This window comes from Rattus norvegicus, chromosome 3, assembly GCF_036323735.1.
Source record: "Rattus norvegicus strain BN/NHsdMcwi chromosome 3, GRCr8, whole genome shotgun sequence".
Lineage (NCBI taxonomy): Eukaryota > Metazoa > Chordata > Mammalia > Rodentia > Muridae > Rattus > Rattus norvegicus.
This window is the reverse complement of record NC_086021.1, coordinates 177,991,080-178,007,036: the sequence shown is the minus strand read 5'-3', so window position 1 is coordinate 178,007,036 and position 15,957 is coordinate 177,991,080. Positions and strand designations below refer to the sequence as shown.

Here is a 15,957-nt window from a genome sequence, read left to right as displayed (position 1 = left end):
ACACACAGACTTATGTGACTCCAAGTGTCAAGAAGGGGAGTGTTTGCCTGGCATAGATGGCTCTGTACAGCAGCGGACACTTGCAATGCCAGCACTCCAGAGAGAGCAAGAGAGAGGAAGAGGGAGAGGGAGAGGGAGAGGGAGAGGGAGAGGGAGAGGGAGAGGGAGAGGGAGAGGGAGAGGGAGAGGGAGAGGGAGAGGGAGAGGGAGAGGGAGAGGGAGAGGGAGAGGACAACATGGTTTGTGAAATGGTAATGAATAGGCAGTGGTGGCACAAGACTTTAGTCCCAGCACTTGAAACAGAGGTGGGCAGATCTCTGAGTTCAAGGCCAGCCTGGTCTACAGAGCAAGTTCCAGGACAGCAGGGGCTACACAGAGAAACCCTGTCTCAAAAATACAAAAGGAAAAGACACAGCTACAAAAAATTAAAAGCACATCTTGTGGTTGCTGGGTGCCAATTGTCATACTCACTCTATCCTGCCGTCCCGCCCTGTGGCCTCGAGGAGCCGCTGCTGTCTGTCCCTTGGGTGAGTACAGAGCTCTGTGAGCAGACAGGGGTGGCTTGATAAGTTAAGCAAACACTTTTCCTTTACTGGGTGACATATATATTTGGCAGGAGGCAGCCAGTGACTGCCATAGCCCACAAGTGGAGGTCAATGGGAGGGAGGGAGGGAGGGAGGGAGGAGGGAGGAAGGGAGGGAGAGGAGAGGAGAGGAGGAGGAGGAGAAGAGAGAGAGAGAGAGAGAGAGAGAGAGAGAGAGAGAGAGAGAGATTCTATCTACATGTATACTTGTGTACCAGAAGAGGGCATCAGATCCCATTACAAATGGTTGTGAGCCACCATGTGGTTACTGGGACTTGAACTCAGGACCTCCGAAAGAGCAGTCGGTGGTCTTAACCACTGAACCATCTCTCCAGCCCCAAGGTAGAGTTCTTTAATGAGCTGGTATCTTTAGTTGGTTTTCTGTTGCTGTTTTAAAATCATGACTAAGGGAACATATAGCAAAAAAAAAAAAAAAAAAAAAAAAAAAAAAGTTTATTTGGGCTTATAGTTCCGAGAGATGAGAACGCATGAAAGAGCCAGACATATTGGTGAAACACCTTTAATCCCAGCACTTATGAAGCAGAGAGATCCCTGTGAGTTCAAGGCCAGCCTGGTCTACATAGCGAGTGCTAGGCATAGTGAGAACCTGTCTCTGAAAAGGAAGGAGGAACGTGTAATAGCAGAGGCAGCTTGCATGGCCGAGGGGTCTGCAAGCTGAGGGCTTCTTGATCCACGAGTAGGCAGCAGAGAGAACAAACTCCAAAAGACTTGAGTCTTTATTAATTTTTAAAAATAAACTCTTGGGCCGGAGAGACGGCTCAGCGGTTAGAGCACCGACTGCTCTTCCAGAGGTCCTGAGTTCAATTCCCAGCAACCACATGGTGACTCACAACCATCTGTAATGGGATCTGATGCCCTCTTCTGGTGTGTCTGAAGACAGCAATGGTGTACTCATAAATAAAATAAATCATGAAAAAAAAAATTTTTTTTTGGAGCTGGGGGCCGAACCCAGGGCCTTGCGCTTGCTAGGCAAGCACTCTACCGCTGAGCTAAATCCCCAACCCTCATGAAAAAATTTAAAAAAAAAAAAGAAAAAAAGAAACTCTTTTATTTATTTTATGTATATGAGTATTTTGCCCGCAGGTATGTCTGTGCACCTTGTGTGTACCTAGTATGGGAGCCAGAAGAGGGTGTCAGAGTCTCCTGGAACTGAACTCAGGTTCCTCTGTAAAAGCAGAACTCTTTTTTTTCCCCCCCCCCGGAGCTGGGGACCGAACCCAGGGCCTTGAGCTTGCTAGGCAAGCGCTCTACCCCTGAGCTAAATCCCCAGCCCCAAAAGCAGAACTCTTAAGCACAGAGTCGTTTCTCCAATCTCTTCTTCCCTTATTTCTTGCTGCTTCCATGTAGAGGTTGTCATCTTGAGCCTATGACATTTGTAAAACGTGCACAAAAGTGACAGGAGACGCGGCTCAGTGGGGGAGAGCAAACACCCAGCATGTATAAGGTCCCGGGTTCAAACCCCTGTACCATATAAACCAGGCAGGAAAATCAGGAGTTCAAGATCATCCTCCAGTACACGGGTGACTTAGAGGCCAGCACGGGCTGTATAAGATCGGACCTCAAGGGGGCTGGGGCGGAGGGCACCTCTCCGCCTGGGACCACCTACATAGCTTTTAATCAAAAGAAAATAAACTTAGATCCTGTGGGAAGCACTGGGAGGGGGGTGGGTCCTGGGTCCCTCTCAGCTGTATGTATATAATAAGCAGGGATAAAAATTTAAGCTAGGCTTCCATTTAATTTCCATGTGCAATTGGCAAACATCCCCCCGCCAGACATCACTGAACACAGCATCCTTCTGCTGCCGGAGTGACCAGGGGCTCCCCTGTCTGCGATCTGTAGACTTCCTGATGTGGTTGCTGTCCGACACCGTTACGGCTTTTAAAAGGAAATGTTTTTCTTGTGGCATATTGCTTGACAGATTGTCAGAAAGAGCTAAGAACGATACCTAGGGTTTGTATCATTTTTGTCTGTCCTTTGCTCTGGGGACTGGTTTAAAATCTAATCAGCAGGGTAGGGCCGGGAGTTGGGTCTTGCTAATAGAGCTTCTGAGCTTCTTCTAGAAAAGGAACGCTCTCTGAGGGGGAGGAAGGAAATAAATACTGTTTGCTGGCTTTCTTTGGTGGTGATGTAATTTACATAGAGGCAAAATTACAGCCCAGACATCTAAAGTAGCAATTAAAATATTGGGGAATAAAACAAACTTCGCTCTTCATTAGACGCTGGCAGAGGCGTGGAAATGGCGGGCAAGCCTCTCTCAGGACCCAGCACGAACTCAGACCCATTTGCCCAGAGGGGGGAAAATAGCCCTCACATTCTCCAATCTTTTTTTTTTTTTTTTTTTTTTTTTTGGTTCTTTTTTTCCCCGGAGCTGGGGACCGAACCCAGGGCCTTGCGCTTCCTAGGTAAGCGCTCTACCACTGAGCTAAATCCCCAGCCCTACATTCTCCAATCTTAAAATGGAGATAGAGATGTCTCTCACACACAGTAAATTCAATTCCAAAAACCCCAAAGCTGGGAAACAGATACGGAAGGATCCCAAAACTCACAGGAAGGAGGCAGATCGTGACGGCTTCACCCAACAAAACCCAAGTTTAGTCTGGACGGTCCGTTTTGCCTGTGCATTCCCTGCGCGCACCGGGAATTTTATCATATCCCCTCTGCTTCCAGATCCTGTGTTTGTTTTCTTCTCTCCACTTAAAATATTTTTAATTTTCTTCTTTTTTTAAGTTTCCTTTAAATTTTTATTGTATTACTTGTGTACGGTATGTGAATGGATTGTGGGCACATGTGTGTCATGACATGCTTGTAGAGGTCAGAGGGCAATTTGCAGGAATCAGCTCTCTCCTTTCAGCGTTTGGGTGCTGGGGGTCAAATTCACTCGGTCAGGCTTGACTGCCTGCACCTCAGTCCACTGAGCCATCTCACGGGGTCTCCCATCTTGTCTTCTAAAGACACACAAAATGTACACGCTAATTCTTGTAGGCGGCTGGGTGTCAAGGTCTCTCCTGGTTTTTTGTTTTGTTTTGTTTTTCTTTTTTTTCGGAGCTGGGGACCAAACCCAGGGCCTTGCGCTTGCTAGGCAAGCGCTCTACCACTGAGCTAAATCCCCAACCCCATCTCTCCTGGTTTTAACTCTCATTTTATTTGCTTGGTGACAATCCCGCTCAAATAGAAAGAAAACACAGTTTTGCCTGGATCAATTACTCAGACATTGTCCCCTACCTAATAAGTAAAATGTACCCGAGTTATCATAATTAAGAAAGTATATGTAGGGGGCTGGAGAGATGGCTCTGACGTTAAGAGCACTGACTGCTCTTCCAGAGGTCCTGAGCTCAAATCCCAGCAACCACATGGTGGCTCACAACCATCTGTAATGCATACAATTCCCTCTTTTGGTGTATCTAGAAGCAGCTATACTGTACTCATATTCATAAAATAAATAAATATATCTTTAAAAAATAAAGAAAGTGGGCTGGAGAGATGGCTCTTTGGTTAAGAGCACTGACTGCTCTACCAAAGGTCCTGAGTTCAAATCCCAGCAACCACATGGTGGCTCATAACCATCTGTAATGGGATCTGATGCCCTCTTCTGGTGTGTCTGAAGTCAGCTACGGTGTACTTACAGATAATAAGTAAATAAGTAAACAAATAAATAAATAAATCTTTTTAAAAAATAAAGAAGGAAAGAAAGAAAGTATATGTAAACTGAAAAAACAGGATTGGTTTAGCCCAGTAGCAATGGATGGACCACACAAAACATCCTTCTTGCTCAGACCAGCAACCCAAGGTCCAGTTTTTAAAAAAAATATGTCATGCAAACAGTAACTTTATTGTAAATACATAAGAGAAAAGGCAATCTTTAAAAGGTGCAATGTAAAATGCAAGCAAGACTTTAAATTTCTATTTGCCTGTTTGCCTTAAGTAAAAAAAAAATACATAATAATATTTTTGGGGAAATGGGAGACAGGCTGTTAGCCCAGGCTAACCCAGGACTCTCCTGACTCTTTCCTTTCTGAACGCAGGGTTGCTGGCCTGCATTGAATCACTGCGTGGTCAGAGGAGTGGTTTTTGAACACTGACTAAGAATCTGCTCTCTGGAGTAGACTGTTTAGATTCGAACCCTGACTCCATCAGGGCTTCAGGCATGGATGGCCCTGAACCTGGGCTTCTCACCTGCAAAGTGTGAGATACCGCCATGTTCACCTCAACAAGGCAGAGAAAGAAGAAAAGGAGAGAGAATGAAAGAGAAAGGAGAAGGGAAAAAAGTAGGAGGGAAACGGCTATTCAGCAAGTCCCCTCCCTACAGACTGAGGAAACAAGTGGATGAGAGCACAGGTCCAGTGGTTAGAAGAGGGCTCCGTCAATAACCTGAAAGCAAGCGGCGGAAGTGACATCACAGCCCAGATACAAAGTCAGGTTCCCAAATGGGGACTCTAAGAATATTAGCTCTGTGGATGTGAGTGTGAGTGTGTGAGTGAGTGTGTCACTGTGCAAATGTGAGTATGTGTGAATGAATGGGTGGATGAATGTGAGTGGGTTTAAGTGTATGAGTGTAAGTGTGAGTGAGGGTGTAAGTCTTATATGAGTGTGTGAGTGTGAATGAATGAATGTGTGTAAGTGTGAGTGTGTATGAGTGTGTGTATATGGGAGTGAGTGTGAGTGTGTGAATGAGTGTATAAGTGAGTGTGTGATTGTATAAGTGTATGAGCGAGTGTGTCAGTGTGTGTCAGTGTGTGCGAGAGTGTTTGGGTGAGTGTGTGAGTATGTGTGAATGAATGGGTGGATGAGTGTGAGTGGGTAAGTGTGATTAAGTCTTATATGAATGTGTGATTGAGTAAATGTGTGAGTTTATGAGTTAGTGAATGTGTGGGAATGAATGAATGTAAGTGTGAGTGTGTATGAGTGTGTGAGTGAGTGTATGAGTGAGTGTGAGTGTGTAAGTGTATGAGTGAGTGAGTGAGTTTGTGACTTAGTGAGTGTGTATATATGTGAGTGAATGAGTGAGTGTGTAAGTGAGTGAGTGTGTGAACAAATGTGTAGCTAGGTTATAACCTCGGCTCCTGGGACACAGACAAGGAGAATCAGGAGTTCAAGGCTAGCCTCACCATATAGTAAGTCCAAAGGCAATCTGGGCTATAAGAGATAGATAGATAGATAGACAGACAGACAGACAGACAGGCAGGAGAGAGAGAGAGAGAGAGAGAGAGAGAGAGAGAGAGAGAGAGAGAGAGAGAGGGCAGGGAGGGAGGGAGGGAGGGAGGGAGAGAGGGAGGGAGGGAAGAAGGAAGGAAGGAAGGAAGGAAGGGAGGGAGGGAAAAGAAAAACCAAGACTACCAGTCCTACCAGCCTTTGCCAAACAAGCATTCCCTATTGAATGCAAGTACTCTAATTAGACCCCTTTGGTTTACATGCAGGCATTCAGTATGCACCCCTCTCAGATGGCAGCAGGCACACAGACACAGTATCCTCAGAGTTGCGCTGTCATCCAAGCCTTGAGGGTTGAGACTATGGAAAGGAAGCCCAGGTGATTGCAGCTAGGTCGCCAGTGGCCAGTGACACCTGCTACCTCCAGGGGCTGCTGTAGTAATCTATCACAGACCCAGAACTGGTTGGCTCAGAACGACAGCTGTCTTCTCTCACACTTCTGGAGAACAGACAGGATGGCACCAGAGCCTGTGCTTGCCCTGACGCTCTAGGCAAAAAATTCTTGCTTGGTCCATCTCCTGCTGGCTCCAGACAGCCTTGGCCTGGAGCCATGACTCAATGGCTCCTCCAGATTCTGTCTCTCCCTCTCATGAGTTTGGTCACCGCTGGATTGAGGGTCTGCTCCCCATGAATCCAGGCTCCCCTCATTCCCCCACTTTATCACAGGCGCTGCACCCTTCTTCCAGGAAGCACTCCCCCAAGCACTCCCCAATACACATACCCCCTTTGCACGTCCTTAGTCCCTTTTCTCCTGCTGGACTTCCTCAACCTTCACAAACTCCGCTTCTGTGCCTGTAAAGGGGGCCTGGGAAGAAGCCTACTTTGTAGTGTAATGGTCCACAACATAGGTGTATTCAAATCTGTGTGTGTACTTGTATGTGCACGCAAGTATATGTATTTGATGTGTGTGTATTTGATGTATACATATGTGTGTGCAGGTGTGTATGTATATTTGATTGTGCATACACGCATATGTGTACTTGAATGTATGTGTGTGCATGAACATGCTCGACAGTACGCCAGCATGGCGGCATGGAGGCCAGAAGCTGCTGCTGTGTGTCTTTCTTTAAATGTCTTTCACTTAGCCTGGAGTTTTTTTTTTTTTTTTTTTTTGGTTCTTTTTTTCGGAGCTGGGGACTGAACCCAGGGCCTTGCGCTTCCTAGGTAAGCGCTCTACCACTGAGCTAAATCCCCAGCCCGGCCTGGAGTTTTTTTTGACTGAACCAGCTGGTCTGGAAGCCCTGGAGTCCATCTGTCCAGCAGCAGGGGGAGGTATACACTGTCATTTAGTTTTTCCTCATGTGAGTGCTGGCCTCCAAACTCAAGCCTTGATACTTAAACAAAAAGTCCTCTACCCACAGAAGCAGCCCTCAGCCTATGGGAGCTGAGACTGGTCTCTAACTCCCTGTGTAGCTGAGGCTGGTCTTGAACTCCTGAGCCTCCTGCTTGTGCCTCTCAAGTATTGGTGTGACAGGGCAACACCACCACAACCAACTTTACACAAGAATTTCACACCACACATTTAATACAAGAAAAGTGCTTGGCGTGATGCTTGGCTTTATAGCAAATGCCATCTTCAATCCCACCCTCCGTCTCCGTCTGTTATCAAAATCTCTTCTTCAATTAAGTAGAAGGAAGTAGCCAGAGGGAAAACTTTCTCCAAGGTATTGAGATCCAGCTAGGTGCATGCCAGGAATTCTAGTCCTTAGACGCCTGAGAGGTAAGAGGATCTTGAGTTCTGGGCTATCCTGGGTTACATGACCTTGTCTTTAAAAAAAAAAAAAAATGTAACAGCCAAAAAGATGCAAAGAACTAAGAACTAGACACTCCCTCCCGCAGTCCCCTTCTCCGCTGGAGGGGTCGTTTCTCCCACTGTGGTTGGTGGGTGGTAGAGGCTATGAGAAACTGACCCGCTTTGGAAGCAAGGGATGAGACCAGAGTACATTCTGTCCATTTCTCTTCCCTCTCTGCATAAAGAAGAGAAGGAGCAGTTGTCCTTGCAGAGGTGGCTCAGGGGTTAGGAGTGCTCACTGCTCTCTTGGGTTTGGTTCTCAGCACCATACGCTGGCTTCCAACCACTTCTGACTCCAGCTCAAGGGGACCTGAGCTTGTCTCCCTCCGTGGGCACCTGCACACAGGCAGCAAGCGGAAAGGCATGCACACTCTCAGGCACGCCTATGCACACAACTAAATAAATGAGTCTTACGGAAACAAACCCCAGGACGATAAGATGGTTCAGAACTTACTGCCCGTTAACCAATAACTACTTTTTTTGTATGTTTATGCATTTTGTATATGGTTGCAGAAACGCCATATCATGCATATGGAAAGCAGAGGAAGTTGGTCTTCGATTCGTCTTCTGGGCTCTGGTGATCAAACTCAGATGTTGCGGCTTGGTCAGGCTCGGTGACAAACACCTGTCCCCAGTGAGTCATCTCCTCAGGACCAGTGTTCAGCTACTCATAAGCCCAGAGAAAGCTGAGGAAGAACTCTGTGTCAGGATTCTTCTGGGAGAGGCCGCAGTTCGTGCAGAGACTGAAGCGTCTTCGGATTTCTCTGCTTTCCTCGTCGTTAGCTTGAGCACCCCCTCGATCGCCCTGGCATCAAACTGGTCATTTCAGGCCTGGAATGTGAGCGAGCAGGCTGTGTGGCAGAGGGTCCGGGGACTTGGGAGTGGCCTAAAATGACTCCTCTTCACCAGGGAAGTACTCATGAAATGGGACTGTGGCTAGCATTCCCACTCACCTCCCCACACGCCAGCCACTTCTCTTGGTAAGAACCCATCACCAGTTGTGGACCCCAGAACCAGAGATCATTCCAGAAGCAGCTATGTCACCCAGCTGTGACCACAAAAATGGAAGAGGGGGAAACTTTGAGGGCAGGAAAGATGACCTGGAGGTTTGGAGCACTCTTTCCTTTTTCTTTCTTTCTTTCTTTCTTTCTTTCTTTTTTTTAAAGATTTTTTTATGTATGTGAGTGCACTATAACTGTCTTCAGACACACCAGAAGAAAGCATCAGATCCCATTATAGATGGTTGTGAGCCACCATGTAGTTGCTAGGAATTGAACTCGCGACCTCTAGAAGAGCAGCCGGTGCTCTTAACCCCTGAGCCATCTCTCCAGCCGCTGGAGCACTCTTTCCTTCTGCAAAGGACCCAGGTTCAACTTCCAGCACCCACGCCATTGATAATCCCAGTTCCAGGGGATCCTGTGTCCTCTTTGAAACTCTGTGGACATCAGGAGTGCTCACGGGGCCCTTTCAGGCACGCAGACAGAACGCTCATATACAAAAAGTAAATGCACCTTAAAAAGAAGACTTTCTGAAGGGTTCTCCTCTCCCCACGGAGAAGACGGGTATTCAATACAGAATTCTTCCTACTGCTTTAGACATTGAGAGGGTGCTAGGGGTATCTTTAGGGTACAAGCCTGGGTCCCAGCAACCCCAACAGGCAAGGGTTGGCCACTAATACACCAACAGGAGAAACAAGTCTTGGTGAGAGGCAGAGAGGGATTTACTCAGTGCAACCAAACCATATAAAGACAAAGAGATTCAGGGACCCTGAGTCCATCCTCTGGGAACTGGATGATCTTTAGGCTTAAATGCAAGATGGAGCGAGGGTACACGTAGCGAAGCCTTCCTGGGGTTGTGGGGGTTGCTATCCTTGATTTCTATCCATATCTGAGTGCTGGTCCCCAGCAGTCCTTCTCCCTGTCATGCGCTAGAGGGGATAAATCGGGCAGTTTGTGCAGGACATGGCCTCACCCTCTGGGGTAATTATCCTCATTTATGGGGGAGTGAATTGTCCTTCTAGGTTCTGTTCTTCCTGGAATCCAAGGGCCTGCTGTGTTAGAACAATAACTTACCTCTGAGCCTTCAGCCAAAGTACAGACTCCAAAAGAAGGCAGAGATATCTGGACTCCATCTGGCTCCTAGGTGGCTGTGGGCCTGAGAGTTGATGATGCCTTTCTCTCTCTCTCTCTCTCTCTCTCTCTCTCTCTTTCTCTCTCTTCTTTTTTCTCTCTCTCTTCTTTTCTCTCTCTCTCTCTTTTTCTTTCTTTCTTTTTTTTTTTTAAGATTTATTTATTTATCATTTATATGAGTACACTGTAGCTGTCTTCAGACACACCAGAAGAGGGCACTGGATCCCATTACAGATGGTTGTGAGCCACCATGTGGTTGCTGGGATTTGAACTCAGGACCTCTGGGAAGAGCAGTCAGTGCTCTTAACCACTGAGCCATCTCTCCAGCCCCTCTCTCTTTTTTTCTAACCACAGCGGTTGCACAGTGCCTGTTTCATGACTGTGAGATCAGACTGTTGCGGCCATGTCGTGACTCTGAGGACAGGGCAGGGACGCCGGAATGGGGAGGGCTGGTTTCTCTTGGGTACAGGTGATCTGATGCCAACTTTTGGTGACCTTTGGGTTCTTGTCAAGGGAAGAAAACAATGGCACTGGATCCAAATTTTGCCCGTGGTTGGTACTTGCATCTGAGAACTTGCCTATAGAGAGACAGGCCATGGGATCCCCCCATAGGGAAAGAAGCAGGTCTGTGTGTGTGTGTGTGTGTGTGTGTGTGTGTGTGTGTGTGTGTGTGTGTGTGCTCGTGCGCGCGCGCCCTCTTGAATTTGATGCCTACTGAGGCCAAGTCGACGGAGCCCCTGGAAGTGGGGTTACAGGTTGCTATGAACTCCAACATGGATTCTGGGAACCGAACTCGGGTCCTCTGTGAGCTCAGCAAGTGCTCTTCCCCATCCCCCCCATCCTCACCCCTCCCTTTTTTGTCTTTTAAAGCCACCACAAAAACAAACAAACAAACAAAAACAAACAAACAAACACCTCACTACTCGGTGCCAAAACCTAAAAACTAAATGAACAATGAAGTAATGACGGATAAAAGCAACAATGTATCCCTTAGAGCCCAGCCTTCCGACCTCACCGCTGTGATCTCCCCACAGGCTGTGATGGGTCAGTCCCTGCCTCATGGTATGATTCTGAGGGGTGGATCTTTAAAGATGAAGCCCACCCTCCGTTCTGATCCTAAATAGTCCATGTCCTGTCTACTGCCAAGTGGACAAGCAGCTGTTCCAGTCTGCTGCCACCAAGCGGTATTCCTCCTTCACCATGTTGCACTCTGAAACCACGGACCAAACTCTCTCCCTCACTCCCTCCATTGCTTCTGTCAGGTATTTTCATGACGATGGTGAGAAAAGCAACTCATTTTAAATTGTTGTGTTTATATTATATGTGTATGTATGTACTCCACATGCATGCGTGTAATACCAGGAGATGCCAGAAGGGGGCAATGTAAGCTGCCCAACATGGATGATGGGACCCAAATTTAAGACCTTTGAGCCATCTCTCTAGCCTGGAAAAATAATTGTTTAACCACAGTTTTCGCCTTAAAACGTCTGTCTCTGACCACATAGTGTGGATCCGGAGTGCGCATGCGTCAGGCCTTCACCCCTGTCCTCAGTGGACAACTTGCAAAACATGGTTCTCCCTTCCCACCACGCTTGGCGGGAAGCGTCTTTCCCCTCCGAGCCAATTCACTGTCTGACCCATAGTTAAGAGAAGGCTGGAGTTAAGTTTAAGAGTCAGAGGCTGAGTTCAGGAAAGGATGGCTCTGGGGAGGTGACGTTCACAAGTGATATGACCCGGATGCTGGTCAGATGGGAAGCTGCCTTCAGTGTATCAGGGATATTCGTTATTTTTAAACTCGTTTTTTTTTTTTTTTTCCTCGCTGTTGAGAAACTTCCCCGACTGGTCTAATTTCTCGATTTTTGGACCTTGAGCCGGAAAATCTGAAGCCAGTTCCCATTTTGTGAACTCACTGGGTGACTCTCTTACCCTGCGGGAAGATATGGGATCCGTTTTATTGAACAATTGTTGGGGGAGCATGTTCAGGTTTTCAAAAATCCATAGGTCAGACTTCAGAAGAAGATTCGAAAAGGAACAGTTCCCTGAGAGAACCCCCCCCCCAATTATGCCTTTCAGATCTCACATGAGCCCCTCACCCCATCTCCCGCAGAATCTGAGGCCCCCCCCCCCCCCCCCCCGCTTCCCTCATTTGAAGTGCGATAAATATGACTGTAAAAAACAAAAACAGTCCGCTGCCCTTCCGGAATCTGAGCAGAATCAAAAATCTAGAATTGCAAATGTCCAAGTCTAGGCCCCCAGGGACAAAGACTTTGCTGATGTGACCTTGAAACAGAAAACAAACAAATAAAAAAGGAGCAAAAAATATTCCCGGCTAGGATCATACAGGCTGGCCAACGCCCTTTCCGAAAAGCTGCTGTAGGGTGAGGAGGCAGGCGTCTTCACGCCTAGCACCCAGCAGTCCCTCCTAGCCAGGTTTGATCCTCTAATGTCCTTTGGTCTCCTTCCCTCCCCCCAAGTAAATTCCTCCTTCCAGTCCTCAATCTACTGGAGACGCCCTTTATCTGGAGATTCAGGCTGTGGCTTTACCCAGGTGGCTTCTTGTAACTTTACTCGACAATTTGAAAAAACAAACAATTCCTTTCTGACCTTTCCGATTTCTGAGGCTTCTGCGTCCCCCTCCCAAGCCTGCCTTTGGGAGGACCCCTTATTACAGATTGCGGCTGCTAACTGGTGGACCTGGTTTGGGTGGGTTTTTTTTTTTTTCTTTCCTGCTTCCCCACCTTAAAATGCTAACTTTGCTGATGACTGATGGCAATTATATAAGTGGTCTTTGTTTGGACTTATCTGATCTTTCCCTATCGACGGGTTTAATCTCAGCCTTCCTGGAAAGCCTCAGTGTGGCTCTGAGGATGGTAGCAATCTTCTACAGCTGTTCCTGAGCTCCTGCTGTGAGCTGTTTACCCATGGGAGCCCCCGAGTGTGATTACGTATTGCTGCGTTTAAAACTCTATCTTTTTTTAAATGCATTTCTTTAGAGAGAGTGTGTGCATACGTGCCTGCACACTCGGAGGTCAGGGGACAGCTTTTGAAGTTAGTCCTCTTCTTCCACTGGAAATGGGTTTCTGGACTTGAACTCGGGTGGTCAGTCTTGGTAACAAACACCTTTACCCGTTGAGTAAGAAAAATATACGTGGGTTGGGGATTTGGCTCAGTGGTAGAGCGCTTGCCTAGCAAGCGCAAGGCCCTGGGTTCGGTCCCCAGCTCCGAAAAAAAAAAGAAAAGAAAAAAAATAGAAAAATATACGTGTGAGTGTGTGTGTGTGTGTGTGTGTGTGTGTGTGTGTGTTGTGTTTGTGTTCAACAAAGAAGTAATCTCTAGGTAATACCTTTAGGGCAATATGAAAATTTTATATCAGTGTTGGGAGCCCTGAATATGGGTTTCTACAGTCCCATTCGGAACATTAAGTGAGTGAGGGCTTTATACAAATTTGGGAAGGAGCCGCAGAAGGAAAGAAATAAAAGCCACCTCTTGGGCTGGAATCCCGGAATACATGTGCAAGGTCCTGGGACCTGTGGGGGAGGGGCAAGCCCTTCCGGCCCTTCAATAACCATTTTAAACCTTGGGCCACACCTGTGTTTACAAACCGTAGCCGTATTCTCCGGATGCCCGCGACGACAAGCCCTCTCAAACGGCATTTTAGAAAAAGTCCAAAATCTGTTTAAAAGAAGAGAAGTGGAGGTAGCTGACAGGACTTGATGTGTGCCTTACAGGCCCCTCCCTGCCCGGTTCCCTACACCCACCTTTCCCGGGAGAGTCAAGCTTCTCACACCTGCAATGATGGGGGGAAACTTTCAGCTCTAGGTGGAAATGTCAGGGGTGGGGAACCTCACTCTTAACTTCAAAACCGGGGTTACACTCCCCTAATTTCTGGGCGAGGCTTCAGCCGGACAGCGGCGGCGGCTTCATCACGATAATACAATTTTGTATGTTAAACAACAGATGTCAAACAGAAAAAAAGAGACAGGCCTTGGCTTTTCTTTCCCCAAGGCCCTCTTCCCCACCCCGCCCCTCTAAAGCAGCCATTTTTTCGGTTGCCATGACAGTGTGGTGGGAGTCTATCATTTTCCCATGCCTGCTGTATGTTAATGTGGAATCAATGCAGGCGTTATCTGGTTAGGCTGGGGGTGCGGGGCAGCCTGCCTTCCTGGTCCCCTCCCCCACCCCGTCCTCAGTTTCCACTCTAAGGAGTGATGGGGGCCGAGCCCTAAGTTTCACTCGCTTATTAACATATCAGTTGCAATCAGCCTCAGAGGTAACTGAAGTCCCCGGCGCGTGTTTACAAAGCAAGCTTTGAAATGAACAAGAGAGCGCTAGACTCATATTCGCACGTCACCTAAAGCCAGTTCCGCCCTTCCACCCTAACTGCGAAAACATCAGACCAGCCCACACCGAGGAGGGGACCGAAGCTCCTTCAAAAAGTCCCCAAGCCGAGATCATCATAAGGTTTTCATAAGAACTCTTTCTAACAAAGGTGGCGAAGAAATCAAGAAGGGAAAAAAAAAAAAAACCAAAAACAAAAACAAAAACAAAACCCGGTACGGAAGGGATCAGAATAAAGAAAAACTTACTCTTCAAAACTAAACGGGAGAGAAAGTGGGAAGTTGGCCCCACCCGAGGGTCACTCTTCTTGGTGGTTTCGGTCTGTGTGAAATCCTTTGTCATTCCTGAAAGAATTCGTGAATCAGAATCTTTGAGTCGGGGCCTCAGAGTTAACTGTGCTTAAACAGAGGGCGACAAAGAAAAGGGAAGTTTTTTTTTTTTCTTTTTTTAAGCTTCAGAAACAGGCCGGGACAGAAGTAAAATTAACCCCCAACGTGATTGATAGCATGCTCGACGTTATCCCCCCCCCCCTTCATTTCCAACAGAATACAGCCGTGCCTGTCAGCCGAGGTTGGCATCCCCCCTCTTTCTCTTCTTCCTAATCCCTTAAAAAAAAAAAAAAATCTTGAGCCAGTAGGCCTCTAAAATGATTGCTCCAATTGTCAAGAGTTGCTTTCTTTCGCATTGTCCCGCTTTCGGAGGCATCTGGCACTTTTTATTCCGTTTTTGTTATTTTGAGTTGTTCTTTTATCATTTGCCCACAGGAAGCGGTCTTAGCGGGCTGCAGATAAGACCTCGCATCCAGATGTGCATATCAAAGCGGGAACAGCTACTTATTAAGAAAAACTTTCTTCTTAGGCCCAGCTCCTGTTCAAAGGGCTGGGAGAGCCCGTGGCGTCAGTGACGAGCCAGTAATTCAATGCCTCGTCCCCGCTCTGCCTCGGGATGGGAGGGGGGAACGGAGGTCAGAGATTTTTGGTGAAGGTCCACATTTTAAAGCTGAAAGGGGTCTCAGTGGAACAACAGCGCATCTTCCCCGGATGCAGGCGTCTACGTGCTGCCGGGTTTACTCTGGGCGAAATGAATGCGCCCCAAGCGGATGAGCAGCTATGCCCAGCGAGGAACGGGTTTTGAAAGCCTGAAGTTATTTTTTAGAAGTACGATATGCATTTGTATGGGGAAATATTGGATTTCAACGGCCATCAACCTGCACTTCCTCTGGCTTTGAAAAATATATTTAAAAGCAGAACACACATACAGAGCCCAAGACTGTTCTTACAGCCTTCCCCTGCCCTGCCCCGATCTAAAGTGAGATTGTGCTGTGCTACTTAGCCTCTTTCACAGCGTTTTAAGGCAAAAATGCAAATATCAAACACATTGTGGGGGTTGGGGTAGGATAGCCCAGTGGTTAAAGGCACTGGCTGCTAGACCTAACCAGTCTGATTCTAGACCAACATGGTGGAAGGAGAGATCAGACTTTCAGAAGTTGTCCTTTGACTTCTACGTATGTGTGCCAACTCCCACAGTAATTACAAAATATGTATTCTTATAATTTGATAGAATTTTTAAAAAATACATTAAGCTTCCTTTATCTCGCTTAGCATCATTGACTGGTTCCAACTTGACTGTGAGTTCTGCAAAGGCCTGAGCCTAATGAAGATGATAATTCTGAGACTCTGTAAACCTCAGTGAATTTGTTTTGTACTCACTATGCTGGCTACTCTAGAGCTATGACTTGTAAAAAGAATAGCAACTTTGTATCCCTGTGACAAATACCTGAAGCAGGGGGAGATAGCTCAGGACAGGAAGTGCTTGCTACACAAAGATGACATGGCTGGGAGTTCAATCCCCAAAGCCGACCTAAATAGCTGAACACATTAGTGAACGCC

General features: G+C 47.2%; 1 long non-coding RNA gene across 1 annotated transcript; it reads right to left on the bottom strand.

Moving 5' to 3' along the window:
• Nucleotides 1-7,338: 7,338 nt before the first annotated feature.
• LOC134486483 (uncharacterized) lies at nt 7,339-10,561 on the bottom strand. Its single transcript, XR_010065472.1, has 2 exons — nt 8,976-10,561; nt 7,339-8,885 (listed from the first exon to the last, which is right to left on the bottom strand). It is a non-coding gene; the product is annotated as an uncharacterized LOC134486483 (long non-coding RNA).
• Between the last annotated feature and the right edge of the window lie 5,396 nt (nt 10,562-15,957).